Source organism: Equus asinus, chromosome 27, assembly GCF_041296235.1.
Source record: "Equus asinus isolate D_3611 breed Donkey chromosome 27, EquAss-T2T_v2, whole genome shotgun sequence".
Lineage (NCBI taxonomy): Eukaryota > Metazoa > Chordata > Mammalia > Perissodactyla > Equidae > Equus > Equus asinus.
This window is the reverse complement of record NC_091816.1, coordinates 19,895,986-19,910,092: the sequence shown is the minus strand read 5'-3', so window position 1 is coordinate 19,910,092 and position 14,107 is coordinate 19,895,986. Positions and strand designations below refer to the sequence as shown.

General features: G+C 39.9%; 1 protein-coding gene across 16 annotated transcripts in view; it reads left to right on the top strand.

The window, feature by feature from the left end:
* The window catches only part of MTUS1 (microtubule associated scaffold protein 1), a 145,369-nt gene that overhangs the window by 59,318 nt on the left and 71,944 nt on the right, over nucleotides 1-14,107 (top strand). The gene's annotated exons all lie outside the window — the stretch shown is intronic.

Genomic DNA, 14,107 nt, shown 5'->3' with positions numbered 1-14,107 from the left:
TCATTACTAAAACCCAAAAATTATCACCTGATAACTATTCTTAAAGCTAGCTTTAGTTGGTGTTGCTTATACATATTTCTGTATTTGTGTGTCATTCAAACACTTTTTTAAAGAATGTATCTGAAGCTTTCCTTCCATAAAAATAATAATAGTAGTAATGTGTTTTGAGTGCTAATGCTGTGCCAAGCACTGTTCTAAGCTTTTTAAATGTATAATTTAATTCTCATAACTCATGTGGTCTAGATTCTAGGATTATCCCCATTCTACAGATGAGGAATTTGAGGTTTTGAAAGCTGATGTAACTTACCCAAAGTTACACAGTCAATAACTGGTGGAGGCAGGAAACAGACCAGGCAGACTGGTCCTGGAGTCGAGGCCCTTAACCCTGTGAGATACACAACACGAGTCCTGACACACTCCCTTATTCATTTAACAAGTATCTATTGAGTGTCTATTTGTGTGGGAACTGTTCTAAGTGCTGGGAATGAAGTACACAAAAGAGTCAAATTCTTGCCCTCGCGGAGCTTAAATTCTAGTAAGGCGAGTCAGAAAACAGGTGAAAAAATGCTTAGTATGTAAGATAATGATACGTGCTGAGGAGATAAAGCAGCGAAAGGAGTTAGACCTTGAAATAGGGTGGTCAAGAAAGGCCTCACTGAGCAGGAGACATTTGAGCCAACGCCTGAAGGAGGAGAAGGTGGGAAACATTTGGATACCAGGTGGAAGGACTTTGCAGGCAGAGGGAACAGCAGATGCAGAGACCAAGATGAGGCAGTAAAGGGGGCGCCTGAGGCACAGGGAGCTATCCAGCATGTGTGGTGGGGACCAGGGAGTAGGGCTGAGGCCAACCAATAGGACCTCATAGGCACATGGGAGACAAGTGTCTTCTCTTTTCTTCCTTGCCAATATCATCACTGAATTCTGGATCATTTTGCAGGCATTATACACAGTTCTTCTCACTTGGCAAGTAATTCTGGAAAGATTGCTTTATAGAATGACTCATAAACTATGCTTAATGTGTCACTATGCAGTCTCTTCTTTATACATTCAAGACATGTTTTGAGTGTCTGCTCTGTGTTGGGCAGTCTACTAGATTCTGAGAATACAAACATGATTAAGTAATATGCCCTTTTAATGAGCTCACTAGCTGGAGGGTGAGGTGAAAAGGGGTGTTTAAGCAAATCTGAATGCAAACTCTTCATTCTTCAAACCCCAGCTGAACTGTCCTGGCCTCCGTGAATCTTTGTGTTTATTATCCTGTCCTGTAATTATTTTCTTAGCTCTCTGTCTCCTACTAAACTGTGAGATCCATGAGGATAGAGTCCAGCTCTTGGTTATTTTTATATTTTCCAGTGCTCAGTGTACCTATTACACAACAGGTATTTAAAAATGTTGTCTGGCTTGATTTGAATGGAGACTTGTATGAAGCACTGTGTGTCCACAGTAAAGCGAACAACACTAACTCAGCTAAGGGACGACTGGAGAGGAGCAGTGACATTTGAACTGGCCTTGGAATGTGCCTGTAGGAGTTTGCCAGGCATCGAAGGTCACTGGCATTCTCAAGGGTGCAGATGTAGAGTTAGGAAAGCAGATGGTGTGTTGGGGAATGTTGGGGGGCAGGGTCAGTGTGCCTTGAGCAGGCTGCGTGCTGGGGGAACTGACAGATGAGCCCCCAGGAAGCTTGAGGCAGATCGGTTCTAATAGTCTAGACACAAACTTGTAAGAGTCATACTAGTATTTGGGAATAGAAAGCAGAGTGAAAATGTTAAAAATGTGTTGAAGGGAGAGAGTCTGGTAAGCTCTCTTGGTGGTGAATAGTCCCATGTGTCCCCTCAGCTTTGTTTGGCTGGCCATGAAGTGAAATAGGGAATGGGCAGCAAGAAGTGGTTGTCAGGAGGAGAAGGATGGGGTTAGTTTGGACATGTTGAATGTGAAGAGACTAAACACTGAGAAGCACCTCAGAGTGGTATGTGTATGTCTGAGGTTTAAGACAGTAAAAATGTGTAGAGGCTCAGGAAACCTGTGTGACAAGAGCTGATAAAGATAAGGATGACAGGGATGCCTGTGACAGCCACACGATGGAAGCTTCGGAATGAATCCAGTGCACAGGCAAATAAGTCTTTGAAGAAAAGAAGAGACTGCAGAAGTGGGGTGATCTAGATCCCCTCCGAGATTAAATAGGGGGAGTTTGAGAGTGAGGATTCCGAAAAGCCGCCATGCATAATGGCTGGGCAGCTTCCTCCTCCATATTTTCCAGCTCATGTTTATGAGGTTAGGTGATTTCTTTCAAGTGAGTTTGTGCAAATTTTGTTGATTGGCTTTTTTCTTTTCTAACCTTAGAAAAGGAAATAAACTTAAGATGATGTTTGATTTTGAGTCTCAATGACCTCATTGTTGGAAGGAGTTCTGCTCGTGAACCTTGGCTTCCAATGAGCTGGGAGGCTGACTTCCTCAGTTCTCATTAGGAATTCTCAGTGTGAGTGCCAGGTGAGCTTACTCACAGCCAAATAAATAAAAGTGCTGGTTAATAGGTGAAGACCCTGTTCGTCGTCTTTGTGGTACTGGGGAAAGGATGCCACCCCTGCAAGTCTTTGGTTTATGACACCCTTAGTTGCGGGACACATGTTCCCTGGCCCGTGACTAGGAAAGTTGTTTTTGTTGCATCTCCACCTGTAGCAGCAGATGTCTTGTGAGCACACGTGCAGAGGCACGTCCTGACAGCAGCACCATGAACACTACGCTTCTATGCAATTCAGGTCATCATGAGAACCTTGCTTTGTGGGATATTCTTGTTTCTCTGTCAAATTACCGCTCTCTCAAGACTTGCTGTGTTGTTGTTGTGACTCACCTGTACTGCCCTGACTTTATCTCTCAAGTTTACTCTTGGATTTAAGCAAGTGGTGATGGCTATGCTGAGTACAATTTCTCGCACCCTACTAGTATAATATTGCCTTGGCTAACTTAAGAATGGGGAATGCTGAAGTTACGTTTTGTGGTATATAAATGTAGAGTGCTACTGAAATTCTACATTCTGGAAGGTAATTCGCTCACTTAAGACAGTTTGAGAGTGTATACTGTGCAAGTCATACTCCAGACGCTAAGGATTGTGGGATGAGTAAGACGTGGTTCCTGCCCTCAAGGTGTTAGCCAGGTAGGGGAGACGACGCTCATCACATCTGTCCTTATAATACTAAAAGAGCTGTAGGATTTCAGAAGAGGGCAAGCTTACCAATACCAAAGTTTGTGGAAATTCTTTCTTACTGTAATATAGGTGATTCTATAACATAATAGAGGTACGCCTTTATATACCAAAGGGCCAGTCTTGGTTTAGTGTTAATGCTTTCTACTGTTTAATTTTTGCCACTGAGACCCCAGAGATAAAAATAAGAAGGATACATTTGGATTGAGGTATTTTTCAGGACTCAGCTGGTACACTAGCAAGCAGAAATGAAGGGGCCATTAGGGTTCAGAGTAAAGGATGTAAAGGTTGAGGACAGAGTCAGTACAGATGCATGGAAATGTGGGGGAGGACACGTGGGCAATTAGAACACAAGACACCGGTGTTCTAGCAGTCAACAAGAAGAAAGGGGTCCAGGCAGAGCCAGGTACGTTGGTGTCAAGACAGGAACATGGGGGCATTGTCCCAAGCAAGGTAAACCTTATTCTTCCCTTCTCCTGTGTTGAATTTAACCAATATGGAGAGCTAATCAGTTTTCACAGCCTCCGTCCCAGTAGGCTGCTTAAAAAGTGTAGTACTTTAAGTGAAAAATGGGAAGAGAAAAAAAAATCACCCTTAATCTCATCACCACCAAATAGTTTTAACTTCATACTTTGTAACTATCCAGTGCCTTTTCTTTTTACATATTCTCATGTACAGATGCTTATGAATGTTTAATGGGGACAAACAGTTCCTACTATTTTAGAAACCCCATACCTGACAGTCAGTAGGTACTTAATTAGTTGATTGAATTTTCTTTTTCATTTAAAAGATATGGTGTCTATTTTCTTAGATTCTTAAACTCTTTAATAACGTGATTTTTAAGTGACTAATATTTCATCATCTGAATGTGCTGTAATTTGTTTCTTCAGACATCTTTGAACGTTAGGTTGTTTCCAGTATATTAAAAAAATGGTGCACCAAAGAACTTTGTACGTAAGTGCCTAATCTGGTCAGATAAATCCTTGGATACATTCCTTTAGGTGGACTCAGAGGGTGTGGGCATTTTTAAGGCTTTTGATACACATTGCCAAGTTCCCTTCAGAACCAGCATACAAGTCTGTGCTCCTACTTTGAATATGTAAGAGTTTCCCAACCCCTTTGCCAGTATTTTGACGTTTGTAACACCCTAAATATTCACTATTTAGGGAAGTGCAAGATGGTATCTTATTTTAATTGGCATACTCTTGGCATTCAAATATTTAGTGAATAAATGTGTGATTCAGTGATCAAAATGCTGGGGTACAGAAGTGAGAACAAGATCAAAATGTGCCTTCCTTGAAGTTACATTCTAGTGGGAGAGACAGGCTACACATAAGTAAATACAGTATATAGATGTTTGATAGTGTACAGAGAAGGGGGATCTGAAATGTTGGGGGTGTAGGTGTGTGAGAGAGAGAGAAATTTTGGTTAGTGTGGCCAGGGAAAAGTGGCTTTGGAGTGAAGGCCTCAGGGAGCCAGCCATATGAATATCTGGACGAAAACCACACTAGTCAGAGTGAACAGCAAGTGGCAAGACCCCAAGGTGGAGCTTGACTAATATGCTTTAGGAATAGCAAGGGATTGAAGTAAGGAGAAGTGAAATAGGAGATGAGGTTTGACAGGTAGTAGAGAAGCCAAGTCACGTACAGTCTTGAAAATCATAAGAACTTTGGCTTTTCACCAAAGTGACCTAAATTTTAACAGGATCAGTCTGAGAGCTATGTAAAGAATATACTGAATGGGGGTGAGAGCAAGATCAGAGAGACCAATGAGGAGGTATTGCTATGATAACTTCAGGAGATTGTGGCTTCTTGGACCAGGGTTGGGGAAGAGTGAGGGGGTGGGGGCCAGATTCTAGATATGTATGTTGAAGGTAAAGCCAACAGGATTTGCTTAGATGGAAGGAGGAGTGAGGGCAAAAGTGAGGAGTCAGAGATGACTGTAAACATTTTGGGATGAGCAATGGAAGAATAATGAGGCCATGACTGTGATGGGGAAGAATGATGGAGACATGCTGTGCTGGGAGGTGGATATCAGGAACTCAGGTACAGAGATAGTAAGTTGAGATGAATCATAGATATGTAAGTGAAGGTTTACAGAAGGTTGGCTATACAAGTCTAGAGTGCATAGGAGAAGTCTGGTTAGGGATATAAATTTGAGATTCATCAACATTTAGACGGTATTTAGAGCCACTAGACTGGACGAGATCACCAAGAGAGGAAGTATAGAAAGAGAACGGGTCAAGGGCACCACTGGGGACCTTGCTGGAGTCCTCCAGTGTACCTCTGGGGTAGTTTAAGCTTTAAAGGGTTAAGGAAATGATGATGAATTACAAAGGAGACCAAGAAGTAACAGCCAGGAAGGCAGGAGGGAAGTCAGTCAAGGGCAATGTTCTGGAAGCCAAGTAAGGAAAGCTTTCAAGGAGAAAGGAGGAATCGGCTGCGTCAGATGCTGCTGACGGGGGAATATGGTTGTTAAGAACACAGTTTGGTTCAAACCAGAAGGTTGTGTGTGTTTCTCTAACAGGAAGTCTACAGGTAGGCAGCTCCAGATTTGGTGATTCAATGTCACCTGTCTTTCCGTTCTTGCTGCCTGGGCATGTTGCTTTTGTCAGTGACTTTCAGTTAAAATATGGCCGCTAAGGGTTCCGAGGGCCTAGTCCTGCTGCTGCTGTGGACTAAGGCGTTCCAGAGTGCAGGCTTGTCCCGCCATGCCTGCCTGCGTGTTTCCGGCAGGACAAGTCATCCCCAGCCCCTTACCCCCCAGCGCTCTCATCTTTAAGTCTTTTGGGCACAGGCCGGATCATGTGGTCACCCCTAACCTGAAGAAAGGTTGGGAACGCAAGTATTTGGCTTTTTAAACCTTCCTCTACGATGTCAGCAATGGAAATGGGGGTTAGGAATGCCAGTTGGGAAGCCAGAAATATGTTAGACACAATGAGATTAAATTAAAAAAAAATTATATTGACTATTTCGATTTACTGTTGTATGATTCCATTTATATGAGTGGAAAATTATATTGACTATTTTGTTCAGAGCTTTTGCTCACTTATATTTTGGGGCCTATACTTCATTATTGTTGATTTGATACTGTCTGTTATCCTTTGTCCTGTGTTTTACTATATGCCTTCTTATTTTGTATATAGTGATTTTAAAGTTTTTCATTTTTGTACTGTGAAATACATCTTTTCCTTTAATTTTTCCTATGTTTTTATGCTTGACATGACCTTCTCTACTGAAAGAAAAGATTGGTTTATATTTAATTATTAAGGTCAATTTGTATGGTTTTGTTTTAAACCCTTTACTTTTTAATCAAATTTTAATTTTTTTTCCATGTATGGTGAGAAGTAGTAGCTAATATTTGTATGGCCATGTGCCAGGTGCTGTTCTAAGCATTTTAAAAACATAAAGTTGTTACAAGAACCTATGAACTAAGTACCACTGTCGTCAGCCTCAATCTTACACATGAGGAAGGAGAGGCCCAGAGAGGTTAAGAAACCAGCTCACAGCCAGCCTGCAAACCTAGGCCGTGTGCGTCTAGATTGTCCACTTTCAGCCACTGCATCATACTGCTCCTTCTCAGATTTTAATTTTTTTTAATTCAGACATCTTAATACCACAAATGTCTTCACTGATTTGAAATACCTCCCTTATCCTTTTCTGAATTTTCGCATTTGAGATTTATACACCAGTTTATTAATCTGTCAGTATAGTTTTGTGCCGGTAATAGACTGTTTATTTTATAATATCTTGTAATAACTAGTAGTGCAAATTCCTTCTCCTTACTTTTTTCTAACTTTTTTTTATTATGGTAAAATATATTACATAAAATTTATCATTTTAACCATTTTTAAGTGTACAGTCATACTAAGGACATTCACATTGTTGTACAACCGTCACCAGTGTCCCATCTCTGGCACTTTTCGTCTTCCCCAACTGAAACTCTTGATCCATTAAATGCCAACTTCCCATTCTCATCCTCCCCCAGCCCCTGGAAACCACCACTCTACTTTCTGTCTCTATGAATTGGACTACTCTAGGGAGCTCATCTAAGTGGGATCCTACAGTATTTGTCCTTTTGTGCGCAGCTTATTTCATTTAGCATAATGTCTTCAAGGTTCATCCATGTCGTAGCATGTGTCAGAATTTCCTTCCTTTTTAAGGCTGAATAATATTCCATTGTTTGTATGTGCCACATTTTGTTTATCCATTCGTCTGTCAATGGACACTTGAGTTGCTTCCACCTTTTGGCTATTGTGAATAATGCTGTGAACACGCATGTACAAATGTCTCTTGAAGATCCTGCTTTCAGTTCTTTTGGGTATATACCCAGAAGTGGGATTGCTAGATCATATGGTAGTTCTATTCTTAATTTTTTAGGGAACCACCATACCATTTTCCATAGCAGCTGCACCATTTTACTTTCCTACAATGCACAGGGTCCCAGTTTCTCTGTGTCCTTGCCGATATGTTATTTTCTGTTTTGTTTATATAATAGCCATCCTAATAGGTGTGAAGTAGTATCATTGTGGTTTTGATTTGCATTTTGCTAACAACTAATGATATTGAGCATCTTTTTGTGTGCTTGTTGGGCATTATATTTCTTTTTTGGAGAAAGGTATGTTCAAGTCCTTTGCCCATTTTTTAATCAGATTGCTTTGTTGTTGAGTTGTAGTCCTTCTTATTATTTTTATGTTCCAGAATTTTTTGGTTATTCTTACTTGTTGTAGACTGATTTAAGTTGTTTTTTAAAAGCTCTCCAAATTCCCCCTTTAAAAACAATCATGTGGGTTTAGATCAGAATAACATTCAATCAATATATTAATTCATAGAAAAATGAACATGTATGTCCACTTATTCAAACCTTTATGGCCCTTATTTTTGTAATTTTTCCATGATACTAGCACTTTTTGATAAAATTATTCATAGAAATAGTGTGTACACATATATGACTATGTGTGCAAATACTTTTTGTTGCTAAAGTAAAGGATCTTTTTTCTGTCTTTTCCTGGTAAATCAGAAAGCTATTGATCTATAGTATTTACTTGGTAAGCAGCTTACCATGCTTATTTAAATGGTTTTTAGACAATAATACTCGACCATTGAAGCTAAATTTTTTAATATCTACGTTAATATTAATGACAAAATTTGGTCCTTTCGGGTGGATTGAGAGTGAACTTGCAGCTACAGTTTCGAGTGTGTGTAATTTATTTCTCACATAACTTGTTAATTTTTTATACCTTTAGGGGGCTGCTCAGTTTTTGTGTTTTAACTATCTGTGTCTGTTTATTTGGCATTTTCTCTTCCTGACTGTAGTAGTTATGGCTCTGCCACTTGCATGCCTTATTAATATTTATTGTATTTTATGATACAGTAATTTGTATGTTAAACCATGTATATTAATATGTAGTTTGTATATTACAGGCTGACCTCAGTAATCTCCTTTTCATTGTCTAGTTAAAATTCCCACGGCCTGTAGCCCTGGCAGGTGCACTGGCCTCTAAGTTGTTTCCCTGATTTCGAACCCTTCTCTTTAGTCAGCTCTGCACACTGTTGCCACATGATCAAATCCTGATGCAAATGCTAAGAACCCTGCAGTGGCCCCTCCCTCTCCATCTTCCCACCATACCCCACCCCCTACGGTTAAAGCCTGGAGTGCTTAGCCTGGCATTTAATGCCTCGAACTGTAAACTCTTTAATGCCAACTGTAAACTCGCCACCTCTCCAGCCTCATTTTTCTTCTTCCCCATGATACCGGTGCTCCTTCTAATAAGTAGTGCAAATCACAGAACAAAATACTTTGTTATGATGAGATGCAATGTATTCTGTAGTAGTTGATAATTTTTTCTGAAACCATTTGGTAGTGATTTCTCTAGTAAGATGTTGGATGTTTCTAGCACCCTGTACATTTATGCTTTGTGATTACGTGCAGTTACCTTCCTCTGTAAGCGAGTACACACTTGTGTAGCCCAGCCTCTCACGTGAATCCACTGTCCAGAGTTTTATTAAGATGATCTATGTATGCCTTCTAATATAGGGAATATAGTAGTAAGGTTTTTTTTGTCATCTAATTGAAACATCTTCAACACCCATAAATTTCATCAAATATAAAGAACAGCAGGTCATTTTTTTCAATGTGAATAGTCTCATGAAAAATATATGAAAGCTTAAATTCATTCTTGTCTCGTTGAGAGTTCACAGGTGAGAACTTGCTTTGACTGGTAGATATTTCTGTGGCTTTGGAAACCGCGCTCGTTACTTTGAAGGTGTTTTGTGAGCAAGGTGAGATCCACTTTCTTTCCCAGGCCTCTCCTGAAAGAATGGAGGAGGCCAGATTCGAGCTGAGAGACATTATGTACCTGTGAAGGCCTGGGAGGGAGCTTTTTCCTGGAGAATGAATCATTTAATATGTGTCAGAACAAAGGAGTACCATTCAGGAGCTCATTCTTTGGCTTTAATTTCCAGTCCTAGGAAACACACCATTATGGTATCATGAAGAACTTGCCAGTAGTAAAGTGACTGTTTTCATCATAGCCATATAAAAGCATCAATTAAAGCATTGGTTTCTTTGTTGTTGTTTTTTTTATTAGCAAAATTAAAAGGATTAAAAAATACCCAATGCTTACAGATGCACAGGAATAAAAATGACTTTTAGACTTTACTTACTTTAATTATTGATCCAATTTATTCTTTCTTGGTTTATCTGTTTGTCTTGAGTATCTTTTGTCTGATTAAATATTTGACCCTATTAACTTTAGTAATATATCAGTTTTTGTTATAAAGATATGCCTATTTTAAAAAGAAAATTCTGGGGCCGGCCCCATGGCGGAATGGTGAAGTTCATGTGCTCTGCTTCAGTGGCCCAGGGTTTCGCTGGTTCGGATCCTGCGCATGGGCATGGCACTGCTCGTCAGGCCACATTGAGGCAGTGTCCCACATGCCACAACTATGAAGGACCCACAACTAAAATATACAACTATGTTACTGAGGGAATTTGGAGAGAAAAAGCAGGGGAAAAAAAAAAAAGATTGGCAACTGTTAGCTCAGGTGCCAATCTTTAAAAAAAAAAAAAAAAAAAAAGAAAAGAAAATTCACATGGAGTAATATGTAAGTTATAAAGTATGAAGGGAAACTTCCCAGTCCTGCCCCTGTCCTTCTGTTTTCCTCCATGTCCCTGTGTGCTATACCATAGTAGTCCCATAAAATTCTGGTATATCCTTCTGTAATTTTTCAATATATAGATAAGTATAAACTTAAAAAAATAGGATAATATTAACATTGTCCTTTTTTTCCCTTAATAAATCTAAGGTTTTTAGCTTTGCAAGGCATTCCTTAATGATTTTTTTTTCCTCCCCAAAGCCCCAGTGCACAGTTGTGTATCCTAGCTGTAGGTCATTCTAGTTCTTCTATGTGGGATGCCACCACAGCACGGCTTGATGAGTGGTGTGTAGGTCTGAGCCTAGGATCTGAACCGGTGAACCCTGGGCCACCAAAGCAGAGCACACAGACCCAACCACTTGGCCATGGGGCTGGCCCCTAATGATTTTTTTTATTGTACGTTTGATTGGGTTTTCCAAGGTGGTTGTCTGTGTAAATTGCTTGTTTGATGAAGGTGTGCTTCAAATCCAGTAGACTCTGTGTTACTATCGAAGACAAAGTGCAAATGTTGTTTCTTTCATACTTTCCCTAGACAAAAGATGGTTATAATTATAGATAAAAACAAATCTGTTGTCTATCTGTAAGTTTATGCTAATAGAATGAGCTTAAAATAAGCCAGTAAGGTCGGTAATATCTCTGCAGGTAGATCTTCAGTTTTTGTGGTTCACATCTGGGAAAAGTGACATGATGTGAAGGGAACTGATGAATGTCACCTTGTCAGAAGTGTAAGTCGGAGCCAGTCCTGTATTGATTTCATTAGGAATTTGATGCTCAGGTTGCTCACAGTCTCTCACTCCAATATTGCTCTGCCTGTCCGTTAGGATTGCTTCCGATGTATTTGTTTTACTGCTGCTCTGTATGAAGTCCAGTTACAGGTACCTTAAGTCAACTTGGCTGTTAAGTTAAACATGAGGACTGTCAGTGAAAGGGTCAAATACCTTTGTTGGATCCCCACCGTTTTTCACATTGCACTATAGGAGCACCCACCCTCTTAGTAAGAGGAGGAGCTCAGGTTGGCCTCCAGGCCTAACACTTCTTCCCTTAACTGGGATGCTTCTGTTCCCTGGCACAGTGGAGGGAACACTGGGTTGGGGGTATGTTGCCTGCATTCTAGGCCTCTCTCTCACTGCTTATAGGGATGTGACTCGAATAAGCCATTGAACCACCTAGGTAGTTTTCTCAGCTATGAACTGGGGATAGTAACAGTAATGCACTGTTAGGATTATTCTTAGTCTCAAAGGAGCTAATCCTATAAACTGGGGATAACAACGGTAGTGTGCTGTTAGGATTATTCTGAGTTTCAAAGGCGCTAATCCTTTGGTGAAGTGGGCATCGTTCAGAGCCCTCAGTGCTGTTAGTCAAGAGTAATGGTAGAATGGGGAAGACTGGCTAGGAATACAAGTTGCCATTAGGTGGAGGGGGTGGGGCTGGATGGAGGTGACAGTATATGAAATGGGATAGGGCGGGTCAGGGGAGTGGTAATTGGGCTTGGGGGTAAGCTTGGTTCTGGTGCCAGGCTGTGTCTGTGTTGGAATCAGACAGGGTACAGGTCTGTAATTCTGAGAAACACTGAGAAATGTCCATAACCTATGATGCTTTCAGAAACAATGCTGTGAAATATCGCTTTCTGAAAAATAAGGTAATTTTCCAAACTTGTTGAGCCTTGACTGCATTGTGGCTGTGGCCCAGAAATTTTCACCTGTGACTTGTCCATCCTCACTCATTGTTTCAGATAATGATGACTCATCAGAATGTTTTTACTGAAGGGGCAGCAATTTGGTAAATTTATATTCTAAAAATCTGTTTTTCTATACCTTCAAAAGTGGGTAAAACCGGTGGCTAAATATAAATTAAAAAATCAAATGGATATTTGAATAACTATTTGCTAATTATTATAAGGAAGGTCAAGAAAAATGTCTCCCTTTATCTAACTAATAGACTGTTTGAAAGACCATTAATATTAACAAAGGACAAATAAGCTTGTAAAAATTGGCTAAGTATTTAATGCTTCAATGTAGATGAGAGAAGACATTTTAAAATTTATTTACTCTTGGCCTTTAAAAAATTTTTAGTAGCTTTATTACTATTATCATTATAATTCCACATTTATTTTTTCCAGCTGTATGGATGTATAATTGACAAAATTGTAAGAAATTTAAAGGGTACATTGTGGTGATTTGATATACGTATACGTACACATTGTGAAAGGACTCCTACCATCAAGTTAATTAACACATCCATCATCTCATGTTTATCTTGTTTTTTTTTTTTTTTGGTGAAAACATTTAAGTTCTCTCTTAGCAAATTTTGATTCTACAATAGAGTGTTATCAACTATAGTCACCCTGTTTTAGGTCCTGAGACCTTATTCATCTTTAGCTGAAAATTTGTGCCCTTTTACCAATGTCTCCTTATTTCTCTACCCTACTCTTGACCTTAGAAGAAAAATTAATTCCTTCAGCAAACATTTATTAAGTCTCACTCCATGCCAGACACTTTGTTAGGTCCTAAGGGACAGAATGGAATCAGCTTCCCTTCCTGTTCTCAGGGATGATAGAGACTAGTCTGAGAGACGGCTGTGTTGAAACAGATGCTGTGATGGAAGCGAGTATCGGTATGAGCAGAAAGGATGAGCAGAAAGGAAGGTGTGGTCCTTTGCACAGAAAGGAGAGTGTCCTGGCAGGAAAGGCTTTATGAAGAGGTCATTCTCAACAGTACTTCTCGTACTTAGTGTGAGTTTGAATCACCTGGGAGTCTTGTTAAAATGGAGATTGTGATTCAGTCGATCTGAGATGGGGCTGCAGATAAGTGGCAAGGGTTTAAAAAAAACTTCAAGTGACTTTGTATTCACCAGGCAAGATAGGGAACTAGATGGAAAGGAGGCCATTTCATTCACAAAGATGGGCATAAGCAGAAGAATAGAGGAAAACTTTCTGGATAAATAAAAATAAGGTGTGGATGTGTGTAGAGGGGTAGGGGCATGGAAAAAGCATAAGGGAAAGTTGGTAGGTATCAACCCTAAGACTGTCTTTTATGCCTTTGAAATTAAATATTGAGGATTAAAAATAAGATCATCCTGTACATAATGGGGAATCACAGATTTTAGATTGGGTCATGACCTTGGTTTTCACGGTCAGGAGATCAACACGATGGAGTTGGAAAGAATGGAAGGACAGGACTTTAGGAGTCAAATACAGTTGTTTGGGCAAAATATAAGGTGGGGAATAAGGATTTGTGGGATTTGGATTGAGAAGAAGACCTCTGTGAAAAGAAACAATGTGCACAGTCAATTAGAATAGTACATCCTGGTGTCAGGAAACTACGTTGCTTGGAGCAGAGTGCATACTTATGTACGAGAATAGTGTAGGGGTAAGGCTGTGGAGACAGGTGGAGCTTCAATGTGGGTGACTTTAACTGCCAGACCTGAGGACCTTAAGTTCCTTTTTCTCTGTTAAGATGAGATTTTTATAAGTGATATCACTGGGACAAAGCAATGAAGATTACTTTCTGGAAAAAATTACTCAAGGCGCCATTTGTAATATGTGATACTATCATTTTCATCTAAGGTCTTTTTCAACTCTTGATATTCTTCAGTTATGTGAATACTAGTGGCATTGAGAGACTTAGTGCTAGATTGTATGGGAATCTACGGGGAAAAAGGTGATTTCAAAGTTTTGGGGCTGGGAAATAGGAAAAATGGAGTTGTAATTAGCATAAGAAGGTAGGAGGTTGTCTGATTGTCCAAGTTGAAA